This window comes from Ailuropoda melanoleuca, chromosome 1 (genome assembly GCF_002007445.2).
Source record: "Ailuropoda melanoleuca isolate Jingjing chromosome 1, ASM200744v2, whole genome shotgun sequence".
NCBI lineage: Eukaryota > Metazoa > Chordata > Mammalia > Carnivora > Ursidae > Ailuropoda > Ailuropoda melanoleuca.
This window is the reverse complement of record NC_048218.1, coordinates 62,141,930-62,157,097: the sequence shown is the minus strand read 5'-3', so window position 1 is coordinate 62,157,097 and position 15,168 is coordinate 62,141,930. Positions and strand designations below refer to the sequence as shown.

General features: G+C 37.3%; 1 protein-coding gene and 1 long non-coding RNA gene across 6 annotated transcripts in view; one reads left to right on the top strand and one right to left on the bottom strand.

Annotated features, from left to right (window-relative positions):
- The window catches only part of LOC117801958, a 90,789-nt gene that overhangs the window by 1,144 nt on the left and 74,477 nt on the right, over positions 1-15,168 (top strand). The gene's annotated exons all lie outside the window — the stretch shown is intronic.
- Positions 9,629-15,168, bottom strand: part of CFAP91 (cilia and flagella associated protein 91) — a 95,963-nt gene continuing 90,423 nt past the window's right edge. The window contains exon 18 of the mRNA XM_002915268.4: positions 9,629-11,083. The gene's annotated coding sequence lies outside the window, so the exon portion shown is untranslated. The remainder of the gene's footprint in view (positions 11,084-15,168) is intronic.

The following is a 15,168-nucleotide window of genomic DNA, read 5'->3' as shown; positions in this document are numbered from 1 at the left end:
TTGTAGATGGAAAAGATGCATAATATGACTTCAGATTTTTTTAATGTGTTGAGGCTTGTTTTGTAGCCCAACATGTGATCTCTTCTAGAGAATGCTCCACGTGTACTTGATAAGAACATGTATTCCACTGTTTTAGGATGTGATGTTCTGAATATATCTCTTAGATCCAACTGGTCCAGTGTGTCATTCAAAGCCCCCGATTCCTTGTTGATTTTCTGTTTGGATGATCTATCCATTGTTGTAAGTGGGGCGTTAATGTGCCCTACTACTATTGTATTACTATTGATCACTTCTTGTATGTTTATTATTAGCAGCTCTATGTATTTGGGTGCTCTCGTGTTGGGTGTATAAATATTTACAATTGTTATATCTTATTGTTGGATTGTTCCCTTTATGATTACATAGCGTCCTTCTTTGTTTCTTGTTACAGTCTTTGTTTTATTTTTTTTTTATTTTTTTTTTTAAGATTTTTTATTTATTTATAAGGCAGAGATAGAGACAGCCAGCGAGAGAGAGGGAACACAAGCAGGGGGAGTGGGAGAGGAAGAAGCAGGCTCATAGCAGAGGAGCCTGACGGGGCTCGATCCCATAACGCCGGGATCACGCCCTGAGCCGAAGGCAGACGCCTAACCGCTCTGCCACCCAGGCGCCCCAACAGTCTTTGTTTTAAAGTCTATTTTGTCTGATAGAAATATTGCTAACCTGGCTTTCTTTTCACTTCCATTTGCATGAGAAATGTTTTCCATCCCTTTACTTTCAATCTGCTTGTGGCATTAGGTCTGAAATGAGTCTCTTTTAAGCAGCATATGGATGGATGGGTTTTTTTAAATTTATTTTTATTTATTTAAGTAATCTCTACACCCAACATGGGGCTCGATATTCCTTTTTTTATCCATTCCATCACCCTACGTCTTTTGACTGGAGCATTTAGTCCATTTACATTCAAAGTAATTACTGATAAGTATGTATTTATTTCCATTTGTTACTTGTTTATGATTATTTTTGTAGTTCTTCTCTGTTCTTTTCTTTTACTCTCCTCTCATAGTTTGCTTACTTTTTTTAGTGATGTACTTGGGTTCCTTTCTCTTTATTTTTTTGTGTATCTATTACTAGTTTTTGATTTGTGATTACCATTAGGTCTATATGTAACGTCGTACGCACATAGCAGTCTATATTAAGTTGGTGGTCGCTTAAGTTTGAACCCATTCTAAAAGCCCTAAATTTTCATTCCTCTTCCTCTCACATTTTAGGTATATGGCGCCATAATTTACATCCTTTTATTTTGTGAATCCCTTGATTGATTTTTGTAGACATACTTAATTTTACTGCTTCTGGACTTCCTACTTTTCTTACTCCTGTTTATGGTGTTTCCTTTCCACTCAGAGTCCTCTTAACATCTCTTGTAAGGCTGGTTTTTAGTGGTGATGAATTCCTTTAACTTTTATTTGTCTGGGAAACTCTTTCTCTCCTATTCTGAATGATAGCCTTGATGGATAGAGTATTCTTGGCTGCAGGTTTTTTTGTTTCAGCACTTTGATGATATCATGTCTCCCTTCTGGCCTGTTTTCTGCTGAAAAACCAACTGATATCTTTATGTGGTTTCTCTTATATGTAACTGTTTTCTTGTGCTGCTTTATCACTACTTTTTACCATTTTAATTACTATGTGTCTTGGTGTGGACCTCCTTGGGTCTATTTTTGGGGGGGGCTCTCCGTGCCTCCTGGATCTGAATTTGTGTTTCCTTCTCCAGATTTTGGAAGTTTTTAGCTATTATTTCTTCAAATAAAGTTTTCTCCCCCCTTTTCTCTCTCTTTTACTATTTGGATCTCTATAATGTGAATGTTATTATGCTTGATGGTGTGGCTAAGTTCCCTTAATCTATTTTTATTTTTTATTTTTTTCTCTCTCCTGTTCATTCAGCTTGATTGCTTTCCACTAACCTGTCCTCCAGGTCACTGACCTGTTCTTCTGCTTCCTCCAGTTTGCTATTTATTCCCTCCAGTGCATTTTAAATTTCAGTGATTGAGTTCTTCATCTCTGATTGGTTCTTTTTTATGTTTTCTCTTTGTTGAAGGTGTCACTGAGATCCTCCATTCTTTTCACAAGTCCAGCAAGTATCTTTATGGCCATTTCTTTCAATTCTCTATCAGACATGTCATTTATCTCCATTTCACTTAACTCTCTTGTGATTTTTGTCTTGTTCTTTCATTTGGGACATATTCCTCTGGCTCCTCATTTTGTGTAACTCTGTGTCTGTTTCTGTGTGTTAGGAAAGTCAGCTATATGTCCTCCTCTTGAAAGTCACGGACTTATGAAGAAGAGGTCCTATAATGCCCTGTGGTGCAATATCCCCTCTTTACCAGAACCTGGCACTTCAGGGGTGTCTGGGTGTGTTGTGTGTGCCCTACTATTGTGCCTGAGTTATATTCACCTTCAGTCTAGTCATCTGCAATGGCTTTCTTTGTCTTTTGTGGGCAAGGCTTGGTCCCTGTGCTATTAATGAGCTAGTCTGGGCTGCCTTGGGCTTGAGTTGAGTCACAGAACTGCAGGGCACTCTCCCTCTGTTGTTCCCTGGGAAGCTTTCCTTGGTGGGTGGGGCCTGTAGTTAGACCAGATGTCTGCCTCAGCCCACTGCTGGGGCTGCAGTCAAATTGGTATGTGTGGTTTTCTTCCCTTCTCTCTGGGGCAGAAGTCACTTTAGAGTGGGCTGACCCCGGTCAGGCCTACTTGCACACTGCCAGGCTTGTGGTGCTGCTTTGGATGGACTCTTGTCAAGGGCATGTTTGATGGGGTGGATCTGCAGGAGAATATGGGGCCTAGGGGGGTGTGGTGCCAGCAAGGTCCCACCTGGTCTGCTGCAGGAGGGAACCTGCAGCCACCTAGGAAAACTCCTGCTAAGGCTGGGCTGGAGAGGGCAGTCTGCAGAAGGGGGAGGGTGTGCAGGGTGCATTGTTAGCAAGCTAGGTGAGATTGTTCACATTGTGCTGGTACCCTGCAGGCAGGCGGGAGGGCAGGGGAGGGAAATGGTGTCCACCAGCTCTTTTGTTCTTGCTGAAGTCTCCCAAAGATCCCTGCCCCTCCAGCATATGCTCTGAGATTCATGAACAAATCTCCTTCCCCTATATGCCAAGCATTTTTCATTCAAACAGCTGCTTCTATACTGTATCTCCATGGGGCTGTTTGTTTCATTGTCTCTTTAAGGGCAGGGACTCAGTTTCCTATCACCCTCCAGCTCTCCCAGGGATGGGTTCACTGATTTTTAACATTCCAGCTGTTAAGCCCCACTGATTATAAGAATGCACGGTTAGGTCATATGGTTTCCAAAGCCGAATGTTATGAGGATTTGTCTTCCCAGTACAGGTCCCTTGTGCCTGGGGTGCCTGGTCTGGGGTCTGCTCCTCTCCTTTCCCCGACCTATGGGTCCCTCCCTCCTGCAGACCATCCTTAGGTCAGTTTAGTTCCCGATCACGTCATTGCCCTTCCTACCATTTTCACTGTGGCCTCTCCTCTACATTTAGCTGTGGACAGTCTGTTCTGCCAGTCTTTGAGTCATTTTCTGGGTTATTTATACTGGTGTGGGTGTTATATATGTGTATCTGTGGGATGAGGTGAGCCTAGGCCCCTCCTACTCTGCCATCCTCTCCAGAAGTCCCGTGATCACTTTCCTACCATTTTTAAGTTGTCCTTTTCTTGGTTCAGCATCTGCTTGGTTATAAATCTTTGACTTTTCTCAAGAGTTCTGGCAATGTTGGTTCTAATAGTTGCTTTTTGTTCTTCAGTGTTTCTGTGGAGGGACAGAACTTTGGAGCTGGCCACTCTGCCATTTTGCTGATTATCACCAATGCTAGTGGATGCCTCATTTCTTAACTTCTTTGTGTACATATCCGTTCCCTGCACTGTACAAGGAAATGAGACAGGAGGTTTGTAGTAAGACTTTCCTTTTGGGAAAAGTGTTCAGTGAAACAAGAAAGCCTATTTCAGAAGCCCGAGACCTTGCTGTGTTGGGTTTTGTGTCCATGTTGGTCATAATGGTAAAAAAACCTCTCCTCAGAAGAATCTATAGGCATATCAGGCTTTTTTTTTTTTTATGATTAGTATCTTTTGGGTCCTCTGCAGATAAATCATGAAGACATTCTCCAATGTTTTATTGAAGGAAATTTATTGTTTAAGCTTTTAATTCTGAGATCCAACCCAAATTAATTTTTGTGTTTGGTCTGATGTAGATATCAAGACTCATTTCCCCCCTTTATTTATTCAGTTTTTCTAGCACCATTTATTGAAAAGACTTTCCTTTCCCCATTACATAGCTTTGCTACCGTAGTCAAAAGTCAATTAACTGTAAATGTATGGGCCTATATCTGGGCCCCATATTCTGTAACATTTATCCACTTACCTATCCTTATGCTAACATTATGCTGTCTTTATAGCAAGTTCTGGAATCAGCTTTATAACAAGTTTTGAAATCAGGTAGCATGAGCCATTAAACTTTGCTCAAAATTGTTTTGACTTTTTCATAGCCCTTTGTTTTACCATGTAAACTTTAAAATCAACTTATCAAAGTTAAAATGCCTGTGTTGTTGGTGATTTCATTGAATCTATATATCTATTTGGGGAGAGTTAACATCATAATAATGATGTATGTTCCAGTTCACAAACATTGTATATTTCTTCATTTAGGTCATTAATTTTTTTTCATGGTGTTTTGTAGTTTTCAGTGCAGCAGTCTTCTATGTCCTTTGTTAAATCTATTAAGTTTTAAGTGTTTAGGTCTTTTGATACTACTGTAAATAGAACTTAACTTTTCTTTGCATCTTCCAATTATTGGTAGTATGTAGAAATACGTATTTTTCTGTATATTGCCCTGTGTCCTTTGACTTTATTAAATAAGTCTAGTAGTTTTTCTTTAGTATTTCTTAGGTTGTTCTGTATAAACAAGTTTTCTGCAAAATGTTTTTAGTTTTGTTTCTTTCCAATCTTTATGTTTCCCCCCCCCCTTACCTTATTGCACCACTTAGAAGCAATCTTGAATAGAAAGGTGGTGGTGAATATCCTTACTTTGTTACCAGTTTTGAGGTGGGTGGCATTCTGTAGTTCACCATTAGCTATTATGCTAGCTGTAGGATTTGTATGGATTCTTTTGTTAGATTGAAGAAGTTCCTTTCTAGTCCTAGTTTTTTGAGAATTTCTAGTCCTAAAAGAGTATGGAATTTTAAATTTTTCTTCAATTATTACGATCATAATGCTTTTATCCTTTTTTTTCTATTAACATGGTGAATATATTGATTTTTGAATGTTAAACCAACCTTGAATCTTTGGAATAAATCCACTGGTCCCGATGTAGTGTCCTGGTTTTTGTTTCATTTGTGTAGTGCTGGATTTGATTTGGTAACATTTTGTTAATGACTTTCAGCATCTATATTCATGAAGGATATAGATCTTTAACCTTATTTTCTTATCTTTGTTAGGCTTTGGTATCATGATTTTACTGGCCTCTTAAAGTGGGATGGGAAGTGTTTCCTCTTTACTTTCTGAGTTTGTATAAAATTGGTATCAGTATCCTTAAATGTTTGATGAATTTATGGGATTGAATTTATTTATTTGATTGATTGATGAATTCACCACTGAAACCATCTGGTCCTGAAGGTTTCTTTGAGGGAAAATTTTTTGATAAACAATTTAATTTACTTAACAGGTATTGAGCTACTCAGATATCGTATTTTATTCTTATATCTGTTTTGGTAAATTCTGTGTTTCAAGGACTTTGTCCATTCCATGTAAGCTATCAAATTTATTGCTATAAGTTTTCCAAATATTCCCTTATTCTTTTAATGCCTGTAGGACCTGTAGTGACATACCTTCTTTCATTGTGGTGATACTGCTCTCATTTTGACATTGATAATTTGTTTCCTTTTTAAAACTAGTTTTGCTAGGAATTAATTTTATTAATCTTTTCAAAGAACTAAATTTTGGCTTTGTTATCTCTATTGTTTGTAAGTCTTCTATTCATTGATTTCTGTTCATACCTTAAAAATCCCCCTTACTACTTAACTTTGGGTTTTTCTTTTTGTATCTTTCCTATTGTGGAAACTTACTTGTTTTTAAACCTCTTTTCTCATGAGTATATAAAATTATTTTTCTCTAAACATTGCTTTAGCTGCATCCCATAAATTTCAAAGTTGTATTTTCTTAATCATTCAGGTCAAAGTTTTTTCTAACTTCCATTGTGATTTATTTGATCCAAAGTTTATTTAGAAATATATTGTTTAATGTCCAAACGTTTGGGAATTTTCTTACCTTATTTTTTTCTTTTGATTTCAATTTCAATTCTTTGTGGCCAGAGAATGTATTTCCTAAGATTTCAATTTTTTAAAATTTGCTGAGACTTGTTTTACAGCACAGGATATGGCCTATCTCAGCAAATGTCCTGTGTACACTTGAAAAGAATGTAAACCCTGTGGTAGTTAGGTGTCATGTTCTGATTAGCATTAGGTCAAGACAGTGAGGAGTGTTGTTCAAATCATCTGAAACTTTACTGATGTCTTCTTAAATTTTTCTGTCAACCACTGACTGAGAAGAAGGTGCTACCTTTAGCATGTAATGTCATAAGATTTCTCTCCATTTCCCCCTCCCTAAGTCAAGTCTTTCTTCTGTGGCAGCAAAGCTGCTGGACTGGAGGACTGCCATTGTTGCAGATTGAGCACGGGGGTTGGGGGGTGGGTGGTGTGTAGACCTGTGCTGTTCTAACCTGAATCTTTAACAGGTTTTCTATGTGTTGGCCATCTCTGATGGCCCGAAAATGGGTGCTTTTGACAATTTTTCTAGTCTATCTATCTATCTTCTATCTATCATCTATCTATCATCTATCTATCTGTGGAGGAGAACTGCTGGCCCCTTCTTTCTGTAATAATTAGAAGCTGATTTTATGGTAATGTTTTAATATGATGTCTTTAACCTTTATTAAAAATATTGAGAAGAACATTTCTGCATCTTCTCTAAAACCTTTGTTGGAGGTTTTTTAAGTTATTAATGTTGTTTGTCCAGAAGAAGTGGGATAAACTCCCTTCGGGATGTAGGAGAGATGGCCCCTACGCCCTTTATGACTTACTTAGTTCCTTCATAATACTCACCAGTTGAATCATAAGGAGTTAAATATTTGCTAGAAATGGATATTATAAATTAGAATTTTATTCTTGAAAACTCCTTTCATACCATAAAATACCAAGACATCACAAATGTTCTTCAAAATCATACAAGTGTTTGCTTTTACAAACATTATGTAGAATTTCATTCAGTAAATACTTATTGAGAGATTCCCATGTGCCAGAGACTGTGACAGGCCCCAGGAATAATAACAAATGTACTCAGGAGGCATAGCCCTGCCCTCCCCGCAAAGCTAACAGTCCAGTTGGTGACAAAGATGGTTACGCAGGCAATTACAACCAAGTGCAATCTGGGCCATGGCAGAGGAAGTACAAGTGTTATGATTGTACCCAGTATCTGTGTTTGCTCCTATAATTAATTTTTTTTTTCTGGTCTTTGGAATCCTTGAGGCTTTAGAAATAAAATACCATTAAAGCCTAGACTACAGACATGTCTCCTATGGTACGTTTCTGAATGGTAAATACTTGGGGAGGGACATCCTATTCTAAATCTGGAATGTACATTAGATCACTTGGGAAGCTTTAAAAAAATACCCTTGCCTAGCTCTGCTTCTAAAGATTCTATCTTGATTGACCTGGTGAGGTCCAAGAACCAATTTTTTAAAGTACTCCATGATTTTAGAATGCAGCCATAGTTATGAACTATTAGAGCATTTGTTTCCAGTTTCCTCAACATTTGACACCTATAATAAAAGAAGCCTCCTTCAATGTTTTAGTTAAGTTTTCTGGGAAATCCTTCTTCACAATACTTATGGCTTCCTTCTACTGCTCTGGTGTCTTCCCCCCGCCCCTCACTCACTCATCCCCAAGTGAGTTGGAGAAACTCATCTGATGGGTTAGAGTCGGACACTCACTGAGCCACTTTCTGCATAGCAGTAGATGTAGTTACTTTGCTCTACCCATATCCTTTGCTTCTATCCCACAGTGATAATAAAAATAGCTAAATGGTACTTACTGAATGCTTACCATATGCCAGCTGCTGTCCTAAGCCTTTTACATGAATGAATTCATTACATCCTCATACCAACCCCATGATGCACATTCTGTGGTTATACCATTTTAGATATGAGGAGGCTAAAGCTTAATGAGATTAAGTAACTTGTCTGAGGACACACTGTCATTGGACCGGGATTTCAGTGCAGACCACCTGGCTCCAGAGCATATTCTCCTAAGCTCTGTGCTGCTCCATGGCTAAGCGCATGCTTGCTGGCTGGCCGTCTCCATTCTTCTGGTAACTGGGTCTGTAAGCCTCTCTGCACAGCTTGCTGCGTAAAAGTACTCCAAGTCGTCTTAGTAGGTGCAACTCTACTCCCAAGTGGGTACCATGGTCCAGAATTGAGGAGGGGGATGAGAATTCCCTTGAATCAACACATACTTAGACTTTAAATTGTCTGGGAGTTCTGCACTTAAGGATTTGGAATCTCTAACAATTTTGGGCTTAACAGTTTCTCATCTCAAAGAGACCCTTAACTCACACACTTCTTTGGATTTTACTTTGCCTGTTCTTAAGGATGTTGAAAAAAGGCAATGCCTTTGTTAAGTGGCACAAGGATTCACTATATATGATTATGCATCCATGAAAAAAGTTTCCTACCTTACAAATCAGTTCATTGTGATTGTGTGTTGCTATTGATTATACTAGTCTAGTCCAACCAACTACATGCTCCAGCTGCCACGATCACATGGCTTTACACATGAGTTTTGCTCGTCACTCACAGGGTTTTATTTTTAAGAGCAAAGGTTATTAAAGTTCAGGTGTTTTAACTAAAGCCACTGTAAGTAGAAGGTTGCTAGTAACAGAAAAAAGTTTTCCTTCCCTGGTAAACTTCAATTAGCTAATGAGAATTCTGTAATACCTAGTATTTTCCTTTTTGTCTAAATGCAAATCTTAGTTTTAGCAGACTGCATAAAGATTGTTTTAGAAAATATTCTAAGTTTCACTATATGTTAATTATTAAAGCCACTTTAAACACTTTCTCAAAGTAGGTATTGATTTTAACTCAAGTTCATTGCTATATAGCAGGGTTGGGCAACCTACAGCTCATGGTCCAAATTTGGCTGCTGCCAGTTTTCGTCAAGTTTTATTGGAACATAGCCATGTTCCTTCTATGTGTTATCCATTGCTGCTTTCACCTTATAATGGCAGAATTGAGTAATTGCAACAGAAACTGGCCCACGAAACCTAAAATCGTTTCTACCTGGCTCTTTCCGGAGTAAGTCCGCTGTTGCCTGCTGTAGTACAGCGCCCCCACCCCGCTCCCGGCTTCTATCCCATCATGCCTGATTTGTTGCTTCTCATTTTGTCTTGTGTTCCTGATTTTTTATTTTACAAGTGAATAACTATTACCTCATTCAGGTTAGCATTTTTATTTAAAGATTTTATTAATTTATTTGATAGAGAGAGAGAGAGAGCATGCGCACAAGCAGAGGGAGTGGGAGAAGGAAAAGCAGGCTCCCCCCTGAGCAGGGAGCCCAATGTGGGGGCTTGATCCAGGACCATGGGATCAGGACCCAAGCCGAAGGCAGAGGCTTAACTGACTGAGCCACCCAGGCGCCCCCAGGTTAGCATTTTTAAAGGAACAAAACAAAACGCAACTGCCCCCTTATTTGTGCAGTACTGTTGTTTGTCAGTGATTCTCTGGCGAAAATAAGTTACCCTGACCACAGTTTTACTAATGCATGGTAAACCTTTTCAAGTTTATATGATCAAGTATTTTTTCAGCTCAGAAAATCTTTTATTATAACTTTATTTTTATTTTATTTGTTTTGGTTTTTCTTCTTTAAGAATTCCTATTGCTTCAGGGTTGGTGATCCAGACCAACCTCTTTGTCATTTTCAGCTCTTTATCCTCCCCAAGCCGCACTGGATGACAACACATTGACAGCAAAATCACCTCTTTTATTCTCTGCTGTGATATTTCTGTTCTTTTAACTGCATCCAAATGTATTTCACTGGATTTTTTAATCTTTTTTTTTTTTTTCATCTTGGCCAGCTTTCTTTTCTTTTCAGCCTGTATCTGTTGGTATCTGCTCTTACTATTGTCTGCTGCGTTTTCCTAAGAGGCCATTTCTTTTTGCCTCCTAGTAAAATCACCAAGCAGATACTTCTGAAGCTTTTCCTGTTTCCTAGAGAAGGGTATTTTCTAAGATAAGATTTTATTCTGTTTTCAGAGTAACATGCATATGGGGCCCATGCAGATTTGTTGTTGATACTTTTTTTCCTATGTACCAATCTTTAAATGAGGAGGGATCCTGATGTTTGTCAACACACAGGATGGGCAGATTGCTCCCCACCAACACCCTCTCTGCGGGTGTGGCAGGAATATTCTTCTTAGACCTAAAGCTCAGTGGTAACTTGATGATAGCCATTGCACGGCTGTACCACAGCTTATTTTTCTATCCCTGTGTCCATGGAGGTCTGGGTTCCTAGTTTAGGGGCGTCATGGAAAGTCCGGCTGTGCACATTCTCGTAATGCCTGTTGGTGCACATACTCCTGGATTTCTACTGAGTATGTATCTAGGAGATGAAAAGCCAGGCCATGGGGTATGCATGCTTTCAGACTTAGCAGATAAGGTCAATGTACTATGAATATCAAGCCAAAACTACAAAAGAAATATTCAGTAACATTTCCTTTTGCTTGATTCAGCAAGTGAGAATATCCTCCTAGTTAATGAACTGTTGAAATGAGAAATGAGAAAATTTTCTCTTGAAGTACAGCATCTGGGAAACCGAAGAGAATAAACTCCTTCATTTGGTTATTATTACTGAAAATCATTTTAAGTTATTGGAAGTTTATGGAGAAGGAAGATCTTTCCTCATGAATTATACATTGCCAACTCCATAAGAGATGCACATTTTGGGAGGAGCATAGATGAGTGGAATTCCATGTGATGATTTATATAGCTTCTTTTTAAAAAGATAATCTGTAAAAAAAAAACACAAAAAAAGCAACAAAAGTTTGACTATGTCATCTTTTAAGTAACAATCATTAGACCAATACATCCAAAAAATTACTGTGATGCAATTACACAGAGCCTTGGTTCAGAAGCCAGACATCACCAGACATATCCCTGCTCTGCCACTTATGAGCCCCATGATCCAAATGTTTCTTAACTCACAGGGTCTCAGTTTCCAAATCACAGGACTTACAAACCTTACATTAACTGAATTATAACTGAAAACTTAATATGTATACCCTGTAAAAAAAATTCAAACTACAAAAGGATATAAACATGAGGAAAAAATATCTATTTCCCCCCCAGTCCCCAGGCCTACCGACGAATACTTAACCAAGTTCTTATTGATCTTTCCAGAAATATTTTGTGTATATTGTAGGCCTCTGGAATGTATATATGTTTGTATATATCCATATATATTTCTAGTCTTTAATTAAGGGATAGGACACATATGAGAAAATAAGAGAAAACCAATGTGCAGCTTAGTGAATTCATGTTAAATATTCATCTGTGTAAATGCCACCCAGGTCACGAAGTCCTATAAGCTCCCACTTACTCCTTCCCAATCACAACACTCTCTCTATCCTCTAGAAGTTATCACTATTCTGATTTTTATTTGATTTTTACAATATCCACTTCCTTGCTTCTTTGTATCTTTACCTCCTAAGTATGCATTCCTAAATGCCAGAGTTAGGGCTGATTTTAGACTTTGTATAAAGAGATTCATACTGTAGATTTCTTTTCTGGATTTGGCATATTTTGATACTTACTCTATTTGTGAGATTCATCCCTGCTGTATTTAGTTCTGCTTCGTTCATTTTAACTGCTACGTAGTAGGAACTGACAAACTTTTTCTGCAAAGCGCCTGATAGTAAATATTTTAGGCTTTGTGGTCCCATAAACAAAATTGAGGATATTATGTAGGTCCTCAACAAGAGAAAACAAATTTTCACAAAATTTTTGATAAAATTCAAAGGCAATATAGAGGTAATAAAAATTGACTACAGTTTTGTTTTTAATACAGGTCTACTAATGAGAAAAGTGGAAGTCTTATTTAGGGGATAACATTTTGCTTAATTGAGGTTCAGATCATCAAAATTGATTACATATCACCAATAGCAGATAAACATTTGCAATGAGACCCCCAACACCCTCCCCCCCCATTTCAGCTTTGAAAATGTCTGTCACACAGATAGGTGCTGCCAACACTGATATCAATTTGTGAGCATATGCTTTTAATTGTGCATATTTATTGCTTGTGAGGCATTTACAGAACTCCATTAGATTCTTCTCTTGATATTTCCCTCTTAACATGTCAATTACAATGCATATTAATTGCTTCCACTTGAAGGTTAAGTGGACATTCCTCCATCGCACAGTTCGTTAGCAAAATTTCCTTTGCACTTGTTTCAGAGTCCAAAAAAATGCTCCTGGAGGTGTAAACTCAGAAAACATATTCACTGCAAATATGTGTGGGAATTAAAATCTTGCTTCTTGTTTTAACTTGTGACAGCACAGGAAGTACAGAAAGCAGCTTGCCATTACTTGTGATTCAATGTTAGCTGCCATTGAAATGACTTTACCTTAGTGTAAGTTCTGCCCTATCAGCTCTGTTTCGCCTTGTGATTTTAGGTTGGATTCATCCAAAAATATTATCAAGTCTATAGCAAAAGCTAATTTCCAAAGCCATTCAGTATTTCATAATAGTGGATAAGGGTAGTTTTCTTAATTAGAAAAAATCTCAATCTTAATCTGAGCTCAAAAACTCACACTGAAAGGTTCCAGTGCTAAGCCATCAAGTATCAGTGAGGTAGGGAAGTCAGGACATACAGCTATTTCTGACAAAATAATAATAATAATAATAATAATAATAATAATAATAATAATAAATGATGGAACAATAAATTAACAATGGTTAAATCCATGAGACTGAGTGAAGATCACTATTGAAACAGCTGGTTAAATAACATACGATAGATTCAAACATGTTTTCACCAGTAAAAGGTTTATCCACTAAAAATCTGCTGACATTCTGTGGGGAAATTTGGCCATACATTCGGGCTCCTCTCGCTTGTAATCCATCACGTCAGCCCTTACTGATTTTAAAAGCCTTGCTGGTTTCTGCTTCCCCTAGTAAATAAAGACCCTCTGCCCTTGGCAAGCCTGAGCCCCAGCTTTACCCAAACTGGGCCAGTGCCCCAAGGCAAGAAAATGGCCAGTGATCTCAGATCACTTAAGAAGGACTTTCCTCTCTGCTGTTACACTTCATCTAGTCCCTTTGATTTCCATAGCTCTCCAATGTCTTTAAAAATAGGATGTTTACAACATATCCATTATTTTCTCCAAATGTTGCAGCTACCTACTACAACCCACCTAAAATCAGAAGACGTGTCTATTTTCTGTTTCATTAAATTCTTTTTTCCCCAACTTATGCATGTTTTTCTTCAAATTTTTGTTTTTTCTTTCCTTTTGCTTTTTTGCATCTAATTGTTCTTTTTATAATTTCTTGAAAAGGATGCTTAATCTTACTTTCATCTTTTCAAATAAACGCCTTTAAAACTACAAATTTCTAAGCACCACATTAATAGCATTCCACAAATTTGATACATAGAATTTTTGTCACTTTTCAGTTCAAAGTATTTTCTAGTTCTATTATGACACTTTCTTTGATGAACAGATTTATATCTGTATTTCTTAATTTTCAAACGTATTAGAATTATCTTGTCATTGATTTCTAGTTTCATTGCATTTTTATTAAAGAACACACTTTGCAGGATTTCAACTCTTTGAAATGGTTGACACTCGCTTTATGACCATATATATATTCAGTTTTTGTGCATGTTTGCTGTGTGCATTCTTAAATAATATGCATTCTGTTGTTGGTAGGTATAAAATTCTATAAATGTGCATTAAGTCAAATTTCTTAATTATTTCAAGCCTTCCATTTCTTATTTTTCCTCTGGTTGCTCCATCAGTTCCTGATAGAGATTAAAATTGTCTAGCATTATTTTGGATTTGTTTCTCTGTGCAGTTCTATTAAGTTTGCTTTACAAAGTTTGAGGCCATGTTACTAGATACATTCCTATTTGCGACTCATACCTTCCCAGTGAATTAAAATCTTTATGAAGTATCCCTCATTTCGTGTAGTAGGGCTTTCTGCCTTAAAGTCGTCTTTGTCTGATATTAATATCGTTATGTCTGCTTTCTTGTGGATGATGTTTTCACGGTATCTTTTTTTTATCCTTTAACTTGTAAGCATTCTGTATATTTAGATTTTGTATATGCCTCTTACAAACGGCATTTATTTTTATTCAGTCTGACAAATTCTGACTTTGAGCAATTAGCTATTTACATTTAATATAAGTTAATGATGAATCAATGATAAACACCTACAGTTTTATTCAGTGCCTTCTATTGGTTTTGTTTCCTTTTTCTCTCCTTTCTATCTTCCTTTTATATTGAGTGGGGCTTTTTATTCCACTTTCTTCTATTAGTTGAGATGTCCTACATCTTTCTACTGTGCTTTAGGGGCTACTTTAGAGGTTAGACTGTTGCCTTGAGTCATCAGAGATAATGCTAAATAATACTTTATTTTCCTCCTAGATAATGCAAATGCCTTAAAACAATTTAGCCCACACACGGATTTCGGACTCCCACACTACGTATGCTTTGTAACTGTAATGCCACTAGTGTTGCTTTTTCTTATTGTTTAATGCAGTCAATAAATATCCACATATTCTTTATTTATCTCTAACTTTCCAACTGGGATAATCTTCCTTCTATTTGAAAAAACCCCTTTAGTAATTTCTTGTAGTGAAGATCTCCTAGTGACAAATTTTGCTTCATTCATCTGAAAATGTCTTTCACTGTCATTCTCGAAGGATATATTTGCAAGGTATAGAATCCCATGTTATTACACTATTTCAGCATTTTGAAGCTACCATTCTGTTATTTTCTGACTTTGTTTCTGATGAGGAGTCAACTTCAGGTTAATTATTGCTCTTCTGAAAGTAATTCACATCCTTTTCCTCTGAAAACTTTTTTTTTTTAAA